The sequence below is a fragment of the Cetorhinus maximus genome, chromosome 17, assembly GCF_964194155.1.
Source record: "Cetorhinus maximus chromosome 17, sCetMax3.hap1.1, whole genome shotgun sequence".
Classification (NCBI taxonomy): domain Eukaryota; kingdom Metazoa; phylum Chordata; class Chondrichthyes; order Lamniformes; family Cetorhinidae; genus Cetorhinus; species Cetorhinus maximus.
Window position 1 is genome coordinate 71,960,653 of NC_135895.1, and position 20,484 is coordinate 71,981,136.

Below are 20,484 nucleotides of genomic sequence, written 5' to 3' on the forward strand. Positions count from 1 at the left end.
CACCATTCTCTCTTTCCCTGACTCTCCGGTCTCTCTCTCCCTGACTCTCCTTTCACTCTCTAGCTGACTCTCCATTCACTCTCTCACCGTCTCTCCATTTACGCTCTTCCTGGCTCTCCATTCTCTCCCTCGTTGGCTCTCCATTCACTCTCTCCCTGACTCTCTATTCAATCCTCCCTGACTCTCCATTCCCTCTCTCCTTGATTGTCCGTTCTCTCTCTGCATTTTACCTCTCCCTGATTCTCTGCACTATCTCTCCCTGACTCTGCGTTTCCTCTCTCACTGTCACTCCCTTCTCTCTTTCCCCCTCTCTTCGTTCTCTCTCACCCTGACCCTCGTTTCTCCCTCTCCCCGGCTCTCCAATCTCTCTCCCCCTTAACGCTCTGTTCTGTCTCCATCTGACTCTCCATTCTCTCCCTCTCTGAGTCTCCATTCTCTCTCCCTGACTCTCCATTCACTCTCTTCCTGATTCTCCATTCTCTCCCTCCCTGACTCTCCATTTACACTTTCCCTGACTCTCCATTCTCTATGTCCCTGACTTTCCGTTATCTCTCTCCCTGCCTCTTCGGTCTCTCTCTCCCTGACTCTACATTCTATCTCTTGCTGACTGTCCATTTTCTCTCTTGCTGTCTTTCACAACCTCAGTCACCATTCTCTCTCTCCCTGACTCTCCAATCTCTCTCTCCCTGACAATTCTTTCTCACTCTCCCTGACTCCCCATTCTCTCTCTCCCTGACTCCCCATTCTCTCCCTCCCTGACTCTCCATTTACACTTTCCCTGACTCTCTGTTCTCTATGTCCCTGACGTTCCGTTTTCTCTCTCCCTGACTCTCCGGTCCCTATCTCCCTGATTCTCCATTCTCTCTCTCCCTGACTCTCTGTTCTCTATCTTCCTGACTCTCCATTCTCTCTCTCCCTGACTCTACGCTCTCTCCCTTACCCTACATTCTCTCTCTTCCTGACTCTCCGGTCTCTCTCCCTGACCCTCCGCTCTCTCTCTCCCTGACTCCCTGCTCTCTCTCCCTGACCCTCCATTCTCTCTCTCCCTGACTCTCTGGTCTCTCTCTCCTTGACTTTACATTCTATTTCTTGCTGACTGTCCATTTTCTCTCTCCCTGACTCTCCGCTGTCTCTCCCTGATGCTCCATTCTCTCTCTCTTTGAATCACCGGTCTCTCTCTCCCTGACTCTACATTCTATCTCTTGCTGACTGTCCATTTTCTCTCTCCCTCACAGTCTCACCATAATTCTACTTTCTCTCTTTCCCTCTCTCTCCGTTCTCTCTCTCACTGACTCTCCATTCTTTCCCTCCCTGACTCTCCATTCACTCTCTCACTGACAATCCATTCGCTCCCTCCCTGGCTCTCCATTCAACCTCTCGCTGACTCTCCATTCTCTCTCCCTGGCTCTCCATTCACGCTCTAGCTGACTCTCCATTCACCCTCTTGCTGATTCTCCATTCACTCTCTCCCTGACTATCCATTCACTCTCTAGCTGACTCTCCATTCACTCTCTCCCTGGCTCTCCATTCACTTCCTTCCTGTCTCTCCATTCTCTCCCTCGTTGGCTCTCCATTCAGTCTCTCCCTTACTCTCCATTCACCCTCTCGCTGACTCTCCATTCGCTCTCTCCCTGACTCTCCATTCGCTCTCTCCCTGACTCTCCATTCTCTACCTCCCTGACTCTCCATTCTTTCTCTCCCTGATTGTCCGTTCTCTCTCTGCGTTTCCTCTCTCCCTGAATCTCTGCACTGTCTGTCCCTGACTCTGCGTTTCCTCTCTCGCTGTCACTCCATTCTCTCTTTCCCCCTCTCTTCGTTCTCTCTCACCCTGACCCTCGTTTCTCCCTCTCCCCGGCTCTCCAATCTCTCTCCCCCTTAACGCTCTGTTCTGTCTCCATCTGACTCTACATTCTCTCCCTCTCTGAGTCTCCATTCTCTCTCCCTGACTCTCCATTCACTCTCTCCCTGGCTCTCCATTCTCTCTCCCTGACTCTCCATTCTCTCTCCCTGACTCTCCATTCTCTCTCCCTGACTCTCCATTCTCTCTCCCTGACTCTCCATTCTCTCTCTCCTTGACTCTCCATTCACTCTCCCTGACTCTCCATTCACTCTCTCCCTGATTCTCCATTCTCTCCCTCCCTGACTCTCCATTCACACTTTCCCTGACTCTCTGGTCTCTTTCTCCCTGACTCTACATTCTATCTCTTGCTGTCTCTCTCAACCTCAGTCACCATTCTCTCTCTCCCTGACTCTCGAATCTCTCTCTCCCTGACACCCCATTCTCTCTCTCCCTGACTCTCCTTTCTCACTCTCCCTGACTCTCTGTTCTCTCTGTCCCTGACGTTCCGTTTTCTCTCTCCCTGACTCTCCGGTCTCTATCTCCCTGATTCTCCTTTCACTCTCTAGCTGACTCTCCATTCACTCTCTCCCTGGTTCTCCATTCACTCTCTCACCATCTCTCCATTTACTCCCTTCCTGGCTCTCCATTCTCTCCCTCGTTGGCTCTCCATTCACTCTCTCCCTGACTCTCCATTCACTCTCTCCCTGACTCTCCATTCACCCTCTCGCTGACTCTCCATTCACTCTCTCCCTGACTCTCCATTCACTCTCACACTGACTCTCCATTCACTCTCTCCCTGACTCTCCATTCACTCTCTCCCTGACTCTCCATTCACTCTCACACTGACTCTCCATTCACTCTCTCGCTGACTTACCATTCACCCTCTCGCTGACTCTCCATTCACTCTCTCCCTGACTCTCCATTCACTCTCTCCCTGACTCTCCATTCACTCTCACACTGACTCTCCATTCACTCTCACACTGACTCTCCATTCACTCTCTCCCTAACTCTCCATTCACTCTCTCCCTGACTCTCCATTCACTCTCACACTGACTCTCCATTCACTCTCACACTGACTCTCCATTCACTCTCACACTGACTCTCCATTCACTCTCTCACTGACTCTCCATTCACTCTCTCCCTGACTCTCCATTCACTCTCTCCCTGACTCTCCATTCTCTACCTCCCTGACTCTCCATTCTTTCTCTCCCTGATTGTCCGTTCTCTCTCTGCGTTTCCTCTCTCCCTGAATCTCTGCACTGTCTGTCCCTGACTCTGCGTTTCCTCTCTCGCTGTCACTCCATTCTCTCTTTCCCCCTCTCTTCGTTCTCTCTCACCCTGACCCTCGTTTCTCCCTCTCCCCGGCTCTCCAATCTCTCTCCCCCTTAACGCTCTGTTCTGTCTCCATCTGACTCTACATTCTCTCCCTCTCTGAGTCTCCATTCTCTCTCCCTGACTCTCCATTCACTCTCTCCCTGGCTCTCCATTCTCTCTCCCTGACTCTCCATTCTCTCTCCCTGACTCTCCATTCTCTCTCCCTGACTCTCCATTCTCTCTCCCTGACTCTCCATTCTCTCTCTCCTTGACTCTCCATTCACTTTCCCTGACTCTCCATTCACTCTCTCCCTGATTCTCCATTCTCTCCCTCCCTGACTCTCCATTCACACTTTCCCTGACTCTCTGGTCTCTTTCTCCCTGACTCTACATTCTATCTCTTGCTGTCTCTCTCAACCTCGGTCACCATTCTCTCTCTCCCTGACTCTCGAATCTCTCTCTCCCTGACACCCCATTCTCTCTCTCCCTGACTCTCGAATCTCTCTCTCCCTGACACCCCATTCTCTCTCTCCCTGACTCTCCTTTCTCACTCTCCCTGACTCTCTGTTCTCTCTGTCCCTGACGTTCTGTTTTCTCTCTCCCTGACTCTCCGGTCTCTATCTCCCTGATTCTCCTTTCACTTTCTAGCTGACTCTCCATTCACTCTCTCCCTGGTTCTCCATTCACTCTCTCACCATCTCTCCATTTACTCCCTTCCTGGCTCTCCATTCTCTCCCTCGTTGGCTCTCCATTCACTCTCTCCCTGACTCTCCATTCACTCTCTCCCTGACTCTCCATTCACCCTCTCGCTGACTCTCCATTCACTCTCTCCCTGACTCTCCATTCACTCTCACACTGACTCTCCATTCACTCTCTCCCTGACTCTCCATTCACTCTCTCCCTGACTCTCCATTCACTCTCACACTGACTCTCCATTCACTCTCTCGCTGACTCTCCATTCACCCTCTCGCTGACTCTCCATTCACTCTCTCCCTGACTCTCCATTCACTCTCTCCCTGACTCTCCATTCACTCTCACACTGACTCTCCATTCACTCTCACACTGACTCTCCATTCACTCTCTCCCTAACTCTCCATTCACTCTCTCCCTGACTCTCCATTCACTCTCACACTGACTCTCCATTCACTCTCACACTGACTCTCCATTCACTCTCTCCCTAACTCTCCATTCACTCTCTCCCTGACTCTCCATTCACTCTCACACTGACTCTCCATTCACTCTCACACTGACTCTCCATTCACTCTCTCACTGACTCTCCATTCACTCTCTCACTGACTCTCCATTCACTCTCTCCCTGACTCTCCATTCACTCTCTCCCTGACTCTCCATTCTCTACCTCCCTGACTCTCCATTCAATCCTCCCTGACTCTCCATTCTCTCTCTGTCTGACTCTCCATTCTCTCTCTCCTTGATTGTCCGTTCTCTCTCTGCGTTTCCCCTCTCCCTGATTCTCTGCACTGTCTCTCCCTGACTCTGCGTTTCCTTTCTCGCTGTCACTCCATTCTCTCTTTCCCCCTCACCTCGTTCTCTCTCGCCCTGACCCTCGTTTCTCCCTCTCCCCACCTGTCCATTCTCTCTCCCCCTTAACGCTCTGTTCTGTCTCCACCTGACTCTCCATTCTCTCCCTCTCTGAGTCTTCATTCTCTCTCCCTGTCTCTCCATTCTCTATCTCCCTGACCCCCCATTATCTCTCTCCCGGACTCTCCAGTCTCTCTCTCCTTGACTCTACATTCTATGTCTTGCTGACTGTCCATTTTCTCTCTCCCTGAATGTCTCAACCTAAGTCACCATTCTCTCTCTCCCTGGTTCTCCATTCTCTCTCTCCCTGGTTCTCCACTCTCTCCCTGACTCTCCATTCTCTCTCTCCCTGACTCTCCATTCACTCTCTCCCTGACTCTCGATGCACTCTCTCCCTGACTCTCCATTCTCTCTCTCCCTGACTCTCCATTCACGCTCTCGCTGACTCTCCATTCACTCTCTCCCTGACTCTCCATTCACTCTCACACTGACTCTCCATTCACTCTCTCGCTGACTCTCCATTCACTCTCTCGCTGACTCTCCATTCACTCTCTCCCTGACTCTCCATTCACTCTCTCACTGACTCTCCATTCACTCTCTCGCTGACTCTCCATTCACTCTCTAGCTAACTCTCCATTCACTCTCTCAATGATTCTCCATTCACTCTCTCACTGACTCTCCATTCACTCTCTCACTGACTCTCCATTCACTCTCTCACTGACTCTCCATTCACTCTCTCACTGACTCTCCATTCACTCTCTCCCTGACTCTCCATTCTCTACCTCCCTGACTCTCCATTCGATCCTCCCTGACTCTCCATTCACTCTCTCCCTGAATCACCATTCTCTCTCTGTCTGACTCTCCATTCTCTCTCTCCTTGATTGTCCGTTCTCTCTCTGCATTTCCCCTCTCCCTGATTCTCTGCACTGTCTCTCCCTGACTCTGCGTTTCCTTTCTCGCTGTCACTCCATTCTCTCTTTCCCCCTCACCTTGTTCTCTCTCACCCTGACCCTCGTTTCTCCCTCTCCCCACCTGTCCATTCTCTCTCCCCCTTAACGCTCTGTTCTATCTCCACCTGACTCTCCATTCTCTCCCTCTCTGAGTCTTCATTCTCTCTCCCTGACTCTCCATTCTCTATCTCCCTGACCCCCCATTATCTCTCTCCCTGACTCTCCGGTCTCTCTCTCCTTGACTCTACATTCTATGTCTTGCTGACTGTCCATTTTCTCTCTCCCTGAATGTCTCAACCTAAGTCACCATTCTCTCTCTCCCTGGTTCTCCATTCTCTCTCTCCCTGGTTCTCCACTCTCTCCCTGACTCACCATTCTCTCTCTCCCTGACTCTCCATTCTCTCTCTCCCTGACTCTCCATTCACTCTCTCCCTGACTCTCCATGCACTCTCTCCCTGACTCTCCATTCTCTCTCTCCCTGACTCTCCATTCTCTCTCTCCCTGATTCTCCATTCACTCTCTCCCTAACTCTCCATTCACTCTCTCCCTGACTCTCTGTTCTCTATGTCCCTGACATTCCGTTTTCTCTCTCCCTGAATCTCCGGTCTCTCTCTCCCTGACTCTCCATTCTCTCCCTCCCGGGCTCTCTATTCACTCTCTCCTTGTCTCCCCATTTTCTTACTCCGTGACTCTTCATTATCTCTCTCTCTGTCGCTCTGTTTTCTATTTCCATTTCTCACCATTCTCCCTCTCCCTAACATTCAATTTTCTCTCTCCGACTCTCTGTTCTCTCTCACGCTGACTCCCCGGTATCTCTCTCCCTGCCTCTCCTTTCTCTCTCTTCCTGAATCACCATTCTCTCCCTGTCTGACTCCATTCTCTCTCTCCCTGATTGTCCGTTCTCTCTCTGTGTTTCCCCTCTCCCTGATTCACTGCACTGTCTCTCCCTGACTCTGCGTTTCCTCTCTCGCTGTCACTCCATTCTCTCTTTTCCCCTCACCTCATTCTCTCTCGCCCTGACCCTCGTTTCTCCCTCTCCCCTGCTCTCCATTCTCTCTCCCCCTTAAAGCTCTGTTCTGTCTCCACCTGTCTCTGCATTCTCTCCCTCTCTGTGTCTCCATTCTCTCTCTCCCTGGTTCTCCACTCTCTCCCTGACTCTCCGTTCTCTCTCTCCCTGACTCTCCATTCTCTCTCTCCCTGACTCTCCATTCACTCTCTCCCTGACTCTCCATTCACTCTCTCCCTGACTCTCCTTTCTCTCTCTTCCTGAATCACCATTCTCTCCCTGTCTGACTCTCCATTCTCTCTCTCCCTGATTGTCCGTTCTCTCTCTGCGTTTCCCCTCTCCCTGATTCTCTGCACTGTCTCTCCCTGACTCTGCGTTTCCTCTCTCGCTGTCACTCCATTCTCTCTTTTCCCCTCACCTCGTTCTCTCTCGCCCTGACCCTCGTTTCTCGCTCTCCCCTGCTGTCCATTCTCTCTCCCCCTTAACGCTCTGTTCTGTCTCCACCTGTCTCTGCATTCTCTCCCTCTCTGTGTCTCCATTCTCTCTCTCCCTGACTCTCCATTCTCTCCCTCCCTGACTCTCCATTCTCTATGTCCCTGACTTTCCGTTCTCTCTCTCCCTGACACTCCCGCTCTCTCTCCCTGACCCTCCATTCTCTCTCTCCCTATCTCTCCGTTCTCTCTCTCCCTGACTCTACATTCTATCTCTTGCTGACTGTCCATTTTCACTCTCACTGAGACTGTCACCCCAATTCTCCATTCTATCTTTCCCTCTCTCTCCATTCTCTCTCTCACTGACTCTCCATTCTTTCCCACCCTGATACTCCATTCACTCTCTCCCTTACTCTCCATTCACTGTCTCACTGACTCTCCATTCTCTCCACCCCCAACTTTCCATTCTTTCCCTCCCTGGCTCTCCATTCTCTCTCGCAGGCTCTCCATTCACTCTCTAGCTGACCCTCCATTCACTCTCTCCCTGACTCTCCATTCACTCTCTCACTGACTCTCCATTCTCTCCCTCCCTGGCTCTCCATTCTCTCCCTTCCAGTCTCTTCATTCACTCTCTCCTTGTCTCCTCATTTTCTTACTCCGTGACACTCCATTATCTCTCTCTCTGTCTCTCTGTTTTCTCTTTCCATTACTCACCATTCTCCCTCTCCCTAACATTCAATTTTCTCTCTCTCCGACTCTCTGTTCTCTCTCACGCTGACTCTCTGGTATCTCTCTCCATGCCTCGCCTTTCTCTCTCTCCCTGAATCACCATTCTCTCTCTGCCTGACTCTCCATTCTCTCCCTCTCTGACTCTCCATTCACTCTCTCACTGACTCTCCATTCACTCCCTCTCTGACTCTCCATTCTCTCCCTCCCTGACTCTCCATTCTCTCTATCACTGACTCTCCATTCACTCTCTCACTGACTCTCCATTCACCCTCTCGATGACTCTCCATTCTCTCTCCCTGACTCTCCATTCTCTCTCTCCCTGACTCTCCATTCACTCTCTCGATGACTCCCCATTCTCTCTCCCTGACTCTCCATTCACTCCCTCCCTGGCTCTCCATTCACTCTCTCCTTGTCTCCCCATTTTCTTACTCTGTGACTCTCCGTTATCTCTCTCTCTGTCTCTCTGTTTTCTCTTTCCATTTCTCACCGTTCTCCGTCTCCCTAATATTCAATTTTCTCTCTCTCCGACTCTCTGTTCTCTCTCACGCTGACTCCCCAGTATCTCTCTCCCTGCCTCTCCTTTCTCTCTCTCCCTGAATCACCCTTTTCTCTCTGTCTGACTCTCCATTCTCTCTCTCCCTGATTGTCCGTTCTCTCTCTGCATTTCCCCTCTCCCTGATTCTCTGCACTGTCTCTCCCTTACTCTGCGTTTCCTCTCTCGATATCACTCCATTCTCTCTTTCCCCCTCTCCTCGTTCTGTCTCGCCTTGACCCTAGTTTCTCCCTCTCCCCGGCTCTCCAAACTCTCTCCCACCTAACGCTCTGTTCTGTCTCCCCGTGACTCTCGCATTCTCTCCTGCCCTGACTCTCCATTCACACTCTCCCTGAATCTCCATTCTCTCTCTCCCTGGCTCTCTCACCCTAAGCCACCATTCTCTCTTTCCCTTACTCTCCGCTCCCTCCCTCCCTGACTCTCCGTTCTCTCTCTCCCTGACTCTCCGTTCTCTCTCTCTCTGAATCTCCATTCTCTCTCTCCCTGACACTTCTTTCTCTCTCTCCCTGACTCCCCATTCTCTCTCTCCCTGACTCTTCTTTCCCTCTCTCCCTGACTCCATTTTCCCTCTCTCCCTGACTCCATTTTCCCTCTCTCCCTGTCTCCCTGTTCTCTCACTCCCTGTCTCTTCATTCTCACTGTCCCTGACTGTCCGTTGTCTCCCTGAATGCCTCTCACTTCTCTCTCACTGTTCTCTCTCTCCGTGAATCCTAATTCTCTCTCTCTTCTCTCTTTCCCTTAATCTTCCTTCTCTCTCTCCCCATTCTCTCTCTCTCCAACTCACTGTTCTCTCTCCCCCTGACTCTCCATTCCCTCTCTCCCTAACTTTCCAGTCTCTCTCTCCCCCTAACTTTACATTCCTTCTCACCCTGACTCTCCATTCACTCTCTCGCCGACTCTCTATTCTCTGCCTCCCTAACTCTCCATTAACACTCTCCGTGACTCTGCGTTCTCTCTCTCTCCCTGACTCTCCATTCTCTATGTCCTTGACTTTCCATTCTCTCTCTCCCTGAGTCTCCATTCTCTCTCTCCCTGACTCTCCATTCTCTCTCTCTTTGAATCACCGTTCGCTCTCACCCTGACTCTACATTCTATCCCTTGCTGACATTCCATTTTCTCTCTCTCTGACACTCTCACCCTAATTCTCCATTCTCTCTTTCCCTCTCTCTCCATTCTCTCTCTCACTGACTCTCCGTTCACTCCCTCCCTGACTCTACATTCTTGCCCTCCCTGACTCTCCATTCACTCTCTCACCGACACTCCATTCACTCCCTCCCTGGCTCTCCATTCACTCTCTCACTGACTCTCCATTCACTCTCTCACCGACTCTCCATTCACTCTCTCACTGACTCTCCATTCACTCTCGCACTGGCTCTCCATTCACTCTCTCACCGACTCTCCATTCACTCTCTCACCGACTCTCCATTCACTCTCTCACTGGCTCTCCGTTCACTCCCTCCCTGGCTCTCCATTCACTCTCTCACTGGCTCTCTGTTCACTCTCTCACTGGCTCTCCATTCACTCCCTCCCTGGCTCTCCGTTCACTCCCTCCCTGGCTCTCCATCCTCGCCATCCCCTGCTCTCCATTCACTCTCTCCTTGTCTCCCCATTTTCTTACTCCGTGACTCTCCATTATCTCTCTCTCTGTCTCTGTTTTCTCTTTCCATTTCTCACCGTTCTCCCTCTCCCTAACGTTCAATTTTCTCGCTCTCTGACTCTCTGTTCTCTCTCTCGCTGACTCCCCAGTATCTCTCTCCCTGCCTCTCCTTTCTCTTTCTTCCTGAATCATCGTTCTCTCTCTGTCTGACTCTCCATTCTCTCTCTCCCTGATTGTCCGTTCTCTCTCTCCGCTTCCCTTCTCCCTGATTCTCTGCACTGTCTCTCCCTGACTCTGCGTTTCCTCTCTCGATATCACTCCATTCTCTCTTTCCCCCTCTCCTCGTTCTCTCTCGCCCTGACCCTCGTTTCTCCCTCTCCCAGGCTCTGCATTCTCTCTCCCCCTTAACGCTCTGTTCTGTCTCCCCTTGACTCTCCATTCTCTCCCTCTCTGAGTCTCCGGTCTCTCTCTCCCTGACTACATTCTATCTCTTGCTGACTGTCCATTTTCTCTCTCCCTGACTCTCTCACCCTAAGTCACCATTCTGTCTCTCCCTGACTCTTCGCTCCCTCTCTCCCTGACTCTCCATTCTCTCTCTCCCTAACTCTCGGCTCTCTCTCTCTGACCCTCCATTCTCTCTCTCTTTGAATCACCATTTGCTCGCTCCCTGACCCTTCTTTCTCCCTCCCCCTGACTCTCCATTCACTCTCTCCCTGGCTCTCCATTCACTCTCTCCCTGACTCTCCTTTTACTCTCTCGCTGACTCTCCATTCTCTCCCTCCATGACTCTCCATTCACTCTCTCACCGACTCTCCATTCTCTCTCTCTCTCTGACACTCCATTCACATTCTCCCTGGCTCTCTGTTCTCTCTCTCCCTGACTCTCCGTTCTCACTCTCTCCCTTAATCTCCATTCCCTCTCTCCCTGACTTTCCATTCTCTCTCTCTCTCACTGACTCTCCATTCCCTCTCTTGCTGACTCTTAATTCTCTCCCTTTCCCCACCTTCTCTCTCACCCTGATTATGCATTCTTCCTCTCCCTGACTCTCCGTTCTCTCTCCCTGACTCCCAATTCACTCTCTCCCTGACTCTCCTTTCACTCTCTCGCTGACTCTCCATTCTCTCACTCCCTGCCTCTCCATTCTCTCTCTCCCTGACTCTCCACTCTTTCTCTCTCTCCCTGACTCTCCATTCTCTCTCTCCCTAACTCTCCATTCTCTCTCTCTCCCTGATTCTCCATTCTCTCTCTTCCTGACTCTCCACTCTCTCTCTCTCCCTGACCCTCCATTCTCTCTCTCCTTTACTCTTTCCCTAAATCTCCATGCTCCCTTTCCCATGACTCTCCATTCCCTCTCTCCCTGACTTTCTGTTCTCTCTCTCTCTCCCTAACTCTCCATTCCCTCTCTCCCTGACTTTCCATTCTCTCTCTCTCCCTGACTTTCCATTCTCTCTCTTGCTGAATCTTTATTCTCTCTCTCCCTTTCCCCACCTTCTCACTCTCCCTGACTCTCCGTTCTCTCTCCCTGACTCATTCTGTGACTCTCTATTCACTCACTCCTTTCTATCCGTTCTCTGTTTCCATTCCTCACCATTCTCCCTCTCCCTAACTCTCAATTTTCTCTCTCTCCCTGATTCTCCATTCTCTCTCTCCTTGACTCCCCATTCACTCTCTCACTGAATATCCATTCACTCTCTCTCTGTCTCTTGATTCACTCTCTCTCTGTCTCTTGATTCACTCTCTTGCTGACTCTCCATTCTCTCTCTCCCTGATTCTCCATTCACTTTCTCCTTGATTCTCCATTCTCTCCCTCTCTGACTCTCCATTCACTCGCTCCCTGACACTCCATTCTCTCCCTCCCTGATTCTCCATTCACACGCTCCCTGGCTCTCAATTCACTCTCTCCCTGACTCTCCGTTCTCTCTCTCCGTGACTATCAATTCTCTGTCTCCGTTCTCTCTCTCTCTTACTTCTTGTCTCCCTGAGTTTCAGTTCACTCTCCCTGACTTTCTGATCTCTCTCTCCCTATCTCTCCATTCCCTCTCTCCCTGACTTTCTGTTCTCTCTCTCACCCCATCTCTCCATTCCCTCTCTCCCTGACTTTCCATTCTCTCTCTCTCTCACTGACTCTCCATTCCCTCTCTTGCTGACTCTTTATTCTCTCTCCCTTTCCCCACCTTCTCTCTCACCCTAATTATGTGTTCTTCCTCTCCTTGAATCTCCGTTCTCTCATTAAATGACTCGCCCTTCTCACACTCCCTGACTCTCCATTCTCTCTCTTCCTGGCTCTCCATTCTCTCCCTCCCTGACTCTCTATTCTCTCGCTCCCTGACTCTCCACTCCCTCTCTTGCAAACTCTCCATTGTCACTCTCCTTGTCTCCCTGTTCTCTCACTCCCTTGCTCTCCGTTCTCACTCTCTGATTCTCCTTTCTCTCTCTCCCTGACTCTCCTTTCTCTCTCTCCCTGACTCTCCTTTTTCTCTCTCCCTGACTTTCCTTTCTCTCTCTCTCCGTCTCCCTGTTCTCGCACTCCCTGACTCTCCGTTCTCTCTGTCCCTGATTCTCTGTTCTCTCCCTCAATGCCTCTTCCTTCTCTCTCTCTGTTCTCTCTCTCCATGTATCGTATTTCTCTCTCTCTGTTCTCTCTTTCCCTGACTCTCCATTCTCTCTCTCCCCATTCTCTCTCTCTCCAACTCTCTATACTCACTCCCCCTGACTCTCCATTCCCTCTCTCCCTGACTCTCCATTCTCTCTCTCCCCCGACTCTCCATTCTCTCTCTCCTTGACTCTTTCCCTAAATCTCCTTGCTCCCTTCCCGTGACTCACCATTCCCTCTCTCCCTGACTTTCCGTTCTCTCTCTCTCCATGACTCTCCATTCCCTCTCTCCCTGACTCTCCATTCTCTCTCTTGCTGAATCTTTATTCCCTCTCTCCCTATCCCTACCTTCTCTCTCACCCTGATTATGTGTTCTTCCTCTCGCTGACTCTCCATTCCCTCTCTCCCTGGATCTCCATTCACTCTCTCCCTGACTCTTCATTCTCTCTCCCTGACTCTCTTTTCACTCTCTCCCTGACTCTCTTTTTACTCTCTCGCTGACTCTCCATTCTCTCTCTCCCTGGCTCTCCATTCACTCTCTCCCTGACTCTCCATTCACTCTCTCTCTGACTCTCCATTCCCTCTCTCCCTGACTCTCCATTCTCTCTCTTGCTGAATCTTTATTCTCTCTCTCCCTTTCCCTACCTTCTCTCTCACCCTGATTATGTGTTCTTCCTCTCGCTGACTCTCCATTCTCTCTCTCCCTGGATCTCCATTCTCTCTCTCCCTGGATCTCCATTCACTCTCTCCCTGACTCTCCATTCACTCTCTCCCTGACTCTCCATTCACTTTCTCCCTGACTCTCCATTCACTCTCTCCCTGACTCTTCATTCTCTCTCCCTGACTCTCTTTTCACTCTCTCCCTGACTCTCTTTTTACTCTCTCGCTGACTCTCCATTCACTCTCACCCTGACTCTCCTTTCTCTCTCTCCCTGACTCCTTTTTCTCCCTCCCTGACTTTCCTTTCTCTCTCTCTCCGTCTCCCTGTTCTCTCACTCGCTGACTCTCCGTTCTCTCTGTCCCTGATTCTCCATTCTCTCCCTCAATGCCTCTTCCTTCTCTCTCTCTGTTCTCTCTTTCCCTGACTATCCATTCTCTCTCTCCCCATTCTCTGTCTCTCCAACTCTCTATACTCACTGCCCCTGTCTCTCCATTCCCTCTCTCCCTGACTTTCCATTCTCTCTCTTCCCCTGACTCTCCATTCTCTCTCTCCTTGACTCTTTCCCTAAATCTCCATGCTCCCTTCCCATGACTCTCCATTCTCTCTCTCCCTGACTTTCCATTCTCTCTCTCTCCGTGACTCTCCATTCCCTCTCTCACTGAATCTTTATTCTCTCTCTCCCTTTCCCCACCTTCTCTCTCACCCTGATTGTGTTCTTCCTCTCCCTGACTCTCCATTCTCTCATTCAATTACTCACCCTTCTCACTCTCCCTGACTCTCCGTTCTCTCTCCTTGACTCATTCTGTGACTCTCCATTCACTCACTCCTTTCTATCCATTCTCTGTTTCCATTCCTCACCATTCTCTCTCTCCCTAACTCTCAATTATCTCTCTCTCCCTGATTCTCCATTCTCTCTCTCCTTAACTCCCCATTCACTCTCTCGCTGAATACCAATTCACTCTCTCGCTGGCTCTTGATTCACTCTCTCGCTGACTCTCCATTCTGTCTCTCGCTGGCTCTTGATTCACTCTCTCTCTGTCTCTTGATTCACTCTCTTGCTGACTCTCCATTCTCTCTCTCCCTGATTCTCCATTCACTTTCTCCCTGACTCTCCATTCTCTCCCTCTCTGACTCTCCATTCTCTCCCTCTCTGACTCTCCATTCACTCTCTCCCTGACTCTCCATTCTCTCTCTCCCTGATTCTCCATTCACACGCTCCCTGGCTCTCAATTCACTTTCTCCCTGGCTCTCCGTTCTCTCTCTCAGTGACTATCAATTCTCTGTCCCTGTTCTCTCTCTCACTGACTGACCATACTCTCTCTCCGTTCTCTCTCTCACTGAGTCTTACTTCTTGTCTCCCTGAGTCTCAGTTCACTCTCCCTGACTTTCTGATCTCTCTCTCCTTATCTCTCCATTCCCTCTCTCCCTGACTTTCTGTTCTCTCTCTCTCCCTAACTCTCCATTCCCTCTCTCCCTGACTTTCCATTCTCTCTCTCTCTCACTGACTCTCCATTCCCTCTCTTGCTGACTCTTTATTCTCTCTCTCCCTTTCCCCATCTTCGCCCTCACCCTAATTATGCGTTCCTCCTCTCCTTGAATCTCTGTTCTCTCATTAAATGACTCACCCTTCTCACTCTCCCTGACTCTCCATTTACTCTCTCTTCCTGGCTCTCCGTTCAGTCTCTCCCTAACTCTCTTTTCACTCTCTCCTTGACTCTCCTTTTACTCTCTCGCTGACTCTCCATTCACTCTCTCTCTGACTCTCCATTCACATTCTCCCTGACTCTTTGTTCTCTCTCTCCCTGACTCTCTGTTCTCTCTCTCTCCCTTAATCTCCATTCCCTCTCTCACTGACTCTCCATTCCCTCTCTTGCTGACTCTTAATTCTCTCTCTCCCTTTCCCCACCTTCTCTCTCACCCTGATTATGTGTTCTTCCTCTCCCTGACTCTCTGTTCTCTCATTCAATGACACACCCTTCTCACTCTCCCTGACTCTCTGCAATCTATCTCTCTCACTCTTCCTTATTTATCTCCCTGACTCTCCATTCTCTCCCTCCCTGACTCTCCATTCAATCTACCCCTGACTCTCCATTCTCTCCCTCGCTGACTCTTCATTCTCTCTACCCCTGATTCTCCATTCTCTCCCTCGTTGACTCTCCATTCTTTCCCTCCCTGACTCTCCATTCACTCTCTCCCTTACTCTCCATTCTCTCTCTCCCTGGCTCTCCATTCACTCTCTCCCTTACTCTCCATTCTCTTCCTCCCTGACCCTCCATTCTCTCCCCCCACGCTTCTACTTTCTCTCCCTCCCAGTCTCTCCATTCACTCTGTTCTTGTCTCTCCATTTTCTTACTCCGTGACTCTACATTATCTCTCTCTCTGTCTCTTCGTTTTATCTTTCCATTTCTCACCATTCTCCCTCTCCCTAACATTCAATTTTCTCTCTCTCCGACTCTCTGTTCTCTCTCACGCTGACTCCCCGGTATCTCTCTCCCTGCCTCTCCTTTCTCTCTCTCCCTGAATCACCGTTCTCTCTCTGTCTGACTCTCCATTCGCTCTGTCCCTGAATCTCCATTCTCTCCCTCAATGCCTCTTCCTTCTCTCTATCTGTTCTTTCTCTCCGTGTATCGCATTTCTCTCTCTCCGTTCTCTCTTTCCCTGACTCTCCATTCTCTCTCTCCCCATTCTCTCTCTCTCCAACTCTCTATACTCGCTCCCCCTGACTCTCCATTCCCTCTCCCCCTGACTTTCCATCCTCTCTCTTCCCCTGACTCTCCATTCTCTCTCTCCTTGACTCTTTCCCTAAATCTCCATGCTCCATTCCCGTGACTCTCCATTCTCTCTCCCCCTGACTTTCTGATCTCTCTCTACCTATCTCTCCATTCCCTTTCTTGCTGAATCTCCATTCTCTCTCTCGCTTTCTCCACATTTTATCTTACCTGACTCTATGTTCTGTCTCTCCTTGACTCTCAGTTTTCTCTCCCTGGCTGTTTCCGTGACTCTCCATTCGTTCACTCCGAGTCTCTGTTCTCCCTCTCTCTTTCTCCACATTTCTTTTCTCCCTTGCTCTGCATTCTCTACCTCCCCGAATCTCCGTTCTCTCTCTCTCCATGACTCACCCTTCTCTCTCTCCCTGACTCTCCATTCTTTCTCTCCCTGGTTCTCCTTTCTCTCTCTCCCTGTCTATCCATTCAATCTCTTCCTGTCTCTCCATTCAATCTCTTCCTGTCTCTCCATTCAATCTATTCCTGTCTCTCCATTCTCTCTCTCCCTGTCTCTCTGTTCTCCCCTTCCGTTCTCTTTCTCCATGACTCTCCATTCTCTCTCTATATTCTCTCTCTCCCTGGTGTTCTCTCGCTGACTCGCTGTTCCCTCTCTTGCTGACTCTCCTTTCTCTCCTTATCTCCCCATTCTCTCTCTCACTCTCTCCCTGTCACACCATTCCCTCTCTGTCTGGCTCTCCATTATCTCTCTCTCTAACTCGCTGTACACTCTCTCCCTAACTCTCCATTCCCTCTCTCTGTGACTCTGCATTCTCTCTGTCCCTGACTCTCCTTTCCCTCTCTTCCTGACTCTCCTTTCTCTCTCTCCCTGACTCTCCTTTCTCTCTTTCCATGTCTCCCCTTTCTCTCTCTCTCCCTGAATCTCTGTACACCCTCTCCCTGACTCTCAGTTTTCTCTCCCTGACTCTTTCCCTGACTCTCCAAGCATTCACTCCCTGACTCTCCATTCTCTCGCTCCATGACTCTCCTTTCCCTCTCTCCCTGTCTCCCGGTTCCCTCTCTCCCTGTCTCCCCCTCTCCCTCTCACCCTGTCTCGCCCTCTCCCTCTCTCCCTGACTCTCATTTCCCTTTCTCCCCGACTCTCATTTCCCTCTATCCCTGACTCTTCTTCTCCTCTCTCCCTGTCTCCCCTTTCTTTCTCTCCCTGACTCTCCTTTCTCTCTCTCCCTGACACTCTTTTCTCTCTCTCCCTGACTCTTCTTTCTCTCTCTCCCTGACTCAGTTCTCTCGCTCCCTGAATCTCCACACCCTCTCTCGCAAACTCTCCATTGTAACTGTCCTTGTCTCCCTGTTCTCTCACTCCCCAACTCTCCGTTCTCGCTCCCTGACTCTCCTTTCTCTCTCCCCCTGACTCTCCTTTCTATCACTCCCTGGTTCTCCTTTCTCTCTCTCCCTGAATTTCCGTTCTCTCTCTCTCCTTGACTCTCCATTCCCTCTCTCACTGAATCTTTATTCTCTCTCTCCCTTTCCCCACCTTCTCTCTCACCCTGATTGTGTTCTTCCTCTCCCTGACTCTCCGTTCTCTCATTCAATTACTCACCCTTCTCACTCTCCCTGACTCTCCGTTCTCTCTCCCTGACTCATTCTGTGACTCTCCATTCCCTCACTCCTTTCTATCCATTCTCTGTTTCCATTCCTTACCATTCTCCCTCTCCCTAACTCTTAATTTTCTTTCTTGCTGGCTCTTGATTTGGTCTCTCGCTGACTCTCCATTCTGTCCCTCCCTGACTCTCCATTCTCTCCCTCAGTGATTCTCCATTCTCACGCTCCCTGACTCTCCATTCACTCTCTCCCTGGATCTCCATTCACTCTCTCCCTGGCTCTCCATTCACTCTCTCTTCCTGGCTCTCCATTCACTCTCTCCCTGGCTCTCCATTCACTCTCTCCCTGACTCTCCATTCACTCTCTCCCTGGCTCTCCGTTCTCCCTCTCTCTGACTCTCTGTTATCTCTCTCCCTGACTCTCTGTTATCTATCTCCCTGACCCTCCGTTAATTCTCTCCCTGACTCTCCATTCTCTCCCACCCCTGACTCTCCATTCCCTCCCTCTCTGATTCTCAATTCTTTCCCTCCCTGACTCTCTATTCACTCTCTCGCTGACTCTCCATTCACTCTCTCACTGGCTCTCTGTTCTCTCTCTCCCTTACTCTGTTACCTCTCTCTTTGGCTCTCCATTATCTCTCCCCCTGACTCTCCATTCTCTCTCTCCCTGATTCTACATTCACTCTCTCCCTGACTCTCCGCTCTCTCTCCCTGACTCTCCATTCTCTCTCTTCCTGGCTCTCCATTCTCTCCCTCCCTGACTCTCTATTCTCTCGCTCCCTGACTCTCCACTCCCTCTCTTGCAAACTCTCCATTGTCACTCTCCTTGTCTCCCTGTTCTCTCACTCCCTTGCTCTCTGTTCTCACTCTCTGACTCTCCTTTCTCTCTCTCCCTGACTCTCCTTTCTCTCTCTCCCTGACTCTCCTTTTTCTCTCTCCCTAACTTTCCTTTCTCTCTCTCTCCGTCTCCCTGTTCTCTCACTCCCAGACTCTCCGTTCTCTCTGTCCCTGATTCTCCGTTCTCTCCCTCAATGCCTCTTCCTTCTCTCTCTCTGTTCTCTCTCTCTCCATGTATCGCATTTCTCTCTCTCTGTTCTCTCTTTCCCTGACTCTCCATTCTCTCTCTCCCCATTCTCTCTCTCTCCAACTCTCTATACTCACTCCCCCTGACTCTCCATTCCCTCTCTCCCTGACTCTCCATTCTCTCTCTTGCTGAATCTTTATTGTCTCTCTCCCTTTCCCTACCTTCTCTCTCACCCTGATTATGTGTTCTTCCTCTCGCTGGCTCTCCATTCTCTCTCTCCCTGGATCTCCATTCACTCTCTCACTGACTCTCCATTCTCTCTCTCCCTGACTCTCCATTCACTCTCTCCCTGACTCTCCATTCACTCTCTCACTGACTCTCCATTCTCTCCCCCCCTGACTCTCCATTCACTCTCTCCCTTACTCTCCATTCACCCTCTCGCTGACTCTCTGTTCTCTTTTGCCCTGGCTCTCCATTCACTCTGTCCCTGACTCTCCATTCACTAGCTGATACTCCATTCTTTCTTCCCCTGGATCTCCATTCACTCTCTCGCTGACTCTCCATTCTCTCTCTTCCTGGCTCTCCATTCTCTCCCTCCCTGACTCTCTATTCTCTCAATCCCTGACTCTCCACTCCCTCTCTCGCAAACTCTCCATTTTCACTCTCATTGTCTCCCTTTTCTCCCACTCCCTGGCTCTCTGTTCTCACTCTCTGACTCTCCTTTCTCTCTCTCCCTGACTCTCCTTTCACTCTCTCCCTGACTTTCCATTCTCTCTCTCCATGACTCTCCATTCCCTCTCTCCCTGACTCTCCGTTCTCTCTCTTGCTGAATCTTTATTCTCTCTCTCCCTTTCCCCACCTTCTCTCTCACCCTGATTATGTGTTCTTCCTCTCCATGACTCTCCGTTCTCTCATTCAATGACTCACCCTTCTCACTCTCCCTGACTCTCCATTCTCTCTCCCAGGCTCTACATTCACTCTCTCCCTGAATCTCCATTCTCGGTCTGCCTGACTCTCTGTTCTCTCTCTCCCTGACTCTCCATTCTCTACCACCCCTGACTCTCCATTCTCTCCCACCCCTGACTCTCCATTCTCTCCCACCCCTGACACTCCATTCTCTCCCTCGCTGGATCTCCATTCACTCTCTCACTGACTCTCCATTCACTCTGTCCCTGACTCTCCATTCACTCTGTCACTGACTCTCCATTCACTCTGTCCCTGACTCTCCATTCACTCTCTCCCTGACTCTCCGTTCACTTTCTCCCTGGATCTCCATTCACTCTCTCCCTGACTCTCCATTCACTCTGTCCCTGACTCTCCATTCACTCTCTCACTGACTCTCCATTCACTCTGTCCCTGACTCTCTATTCACTCTCTCACTGACTCTCCATTCACTCTCTCACTGACTCTCCATTCACTCTCTCCCTGACTCTCCATTCACTCTCTCCCTGACTCTCCATTCTCTCTCTTCCTGGCTCTCCATTCTCTCCCTCCCTGATTCTCTATTCTCTCGCTCCCTGACTCTCCAGTCCCCCTCTCGCAAACTCTCCATTGTCACTCTCCTTTTCCCTGTTTTCTCTCACTCCCTGGCTCTCCATTCTCACTCTCTGACTCTCCTTTCTCTCTCTCCCTGACTTTCCATTCTCTCTCTCTGTGACTCTCCATTCCCTTTCCTCCTTCTTTCCATTCAATCTCTCTCTCCCTGACTCTCCATTCACTCTCTCCCTGACTCTCCATTCTCTCTCTCCCTGACTCTCCATTCACTCTCTCCCTGACTCTCCATTCACTCTCTCCCTGACTCTCCGTTATCTCTCCCCCGACTCTCCATTCTCTCCCACCCCTGACTCTCCATTCTCTCTCTCCCTGACTCTCCTTTCACTCTCTCACTGACTCTCCATTCACTCTCTCACTGACTCTCCATTC

At 50.7% G+C, this 20,484-nt stretch overlaps 1 protein-coding gene across 1 annotated transcript in view; it reads left to right on the forward strand.

The window, feature by feature from the left end:
* Positions 1-20,484, forward strand: part of tnr (tenascin R (restrictin, janusin)) — a 484,923-nt gene that overhangs the window by 129,347 nt on the left and 335,092 nt on the right. The gene's annotated exons all lie outside the window — the stretch shown is intronic.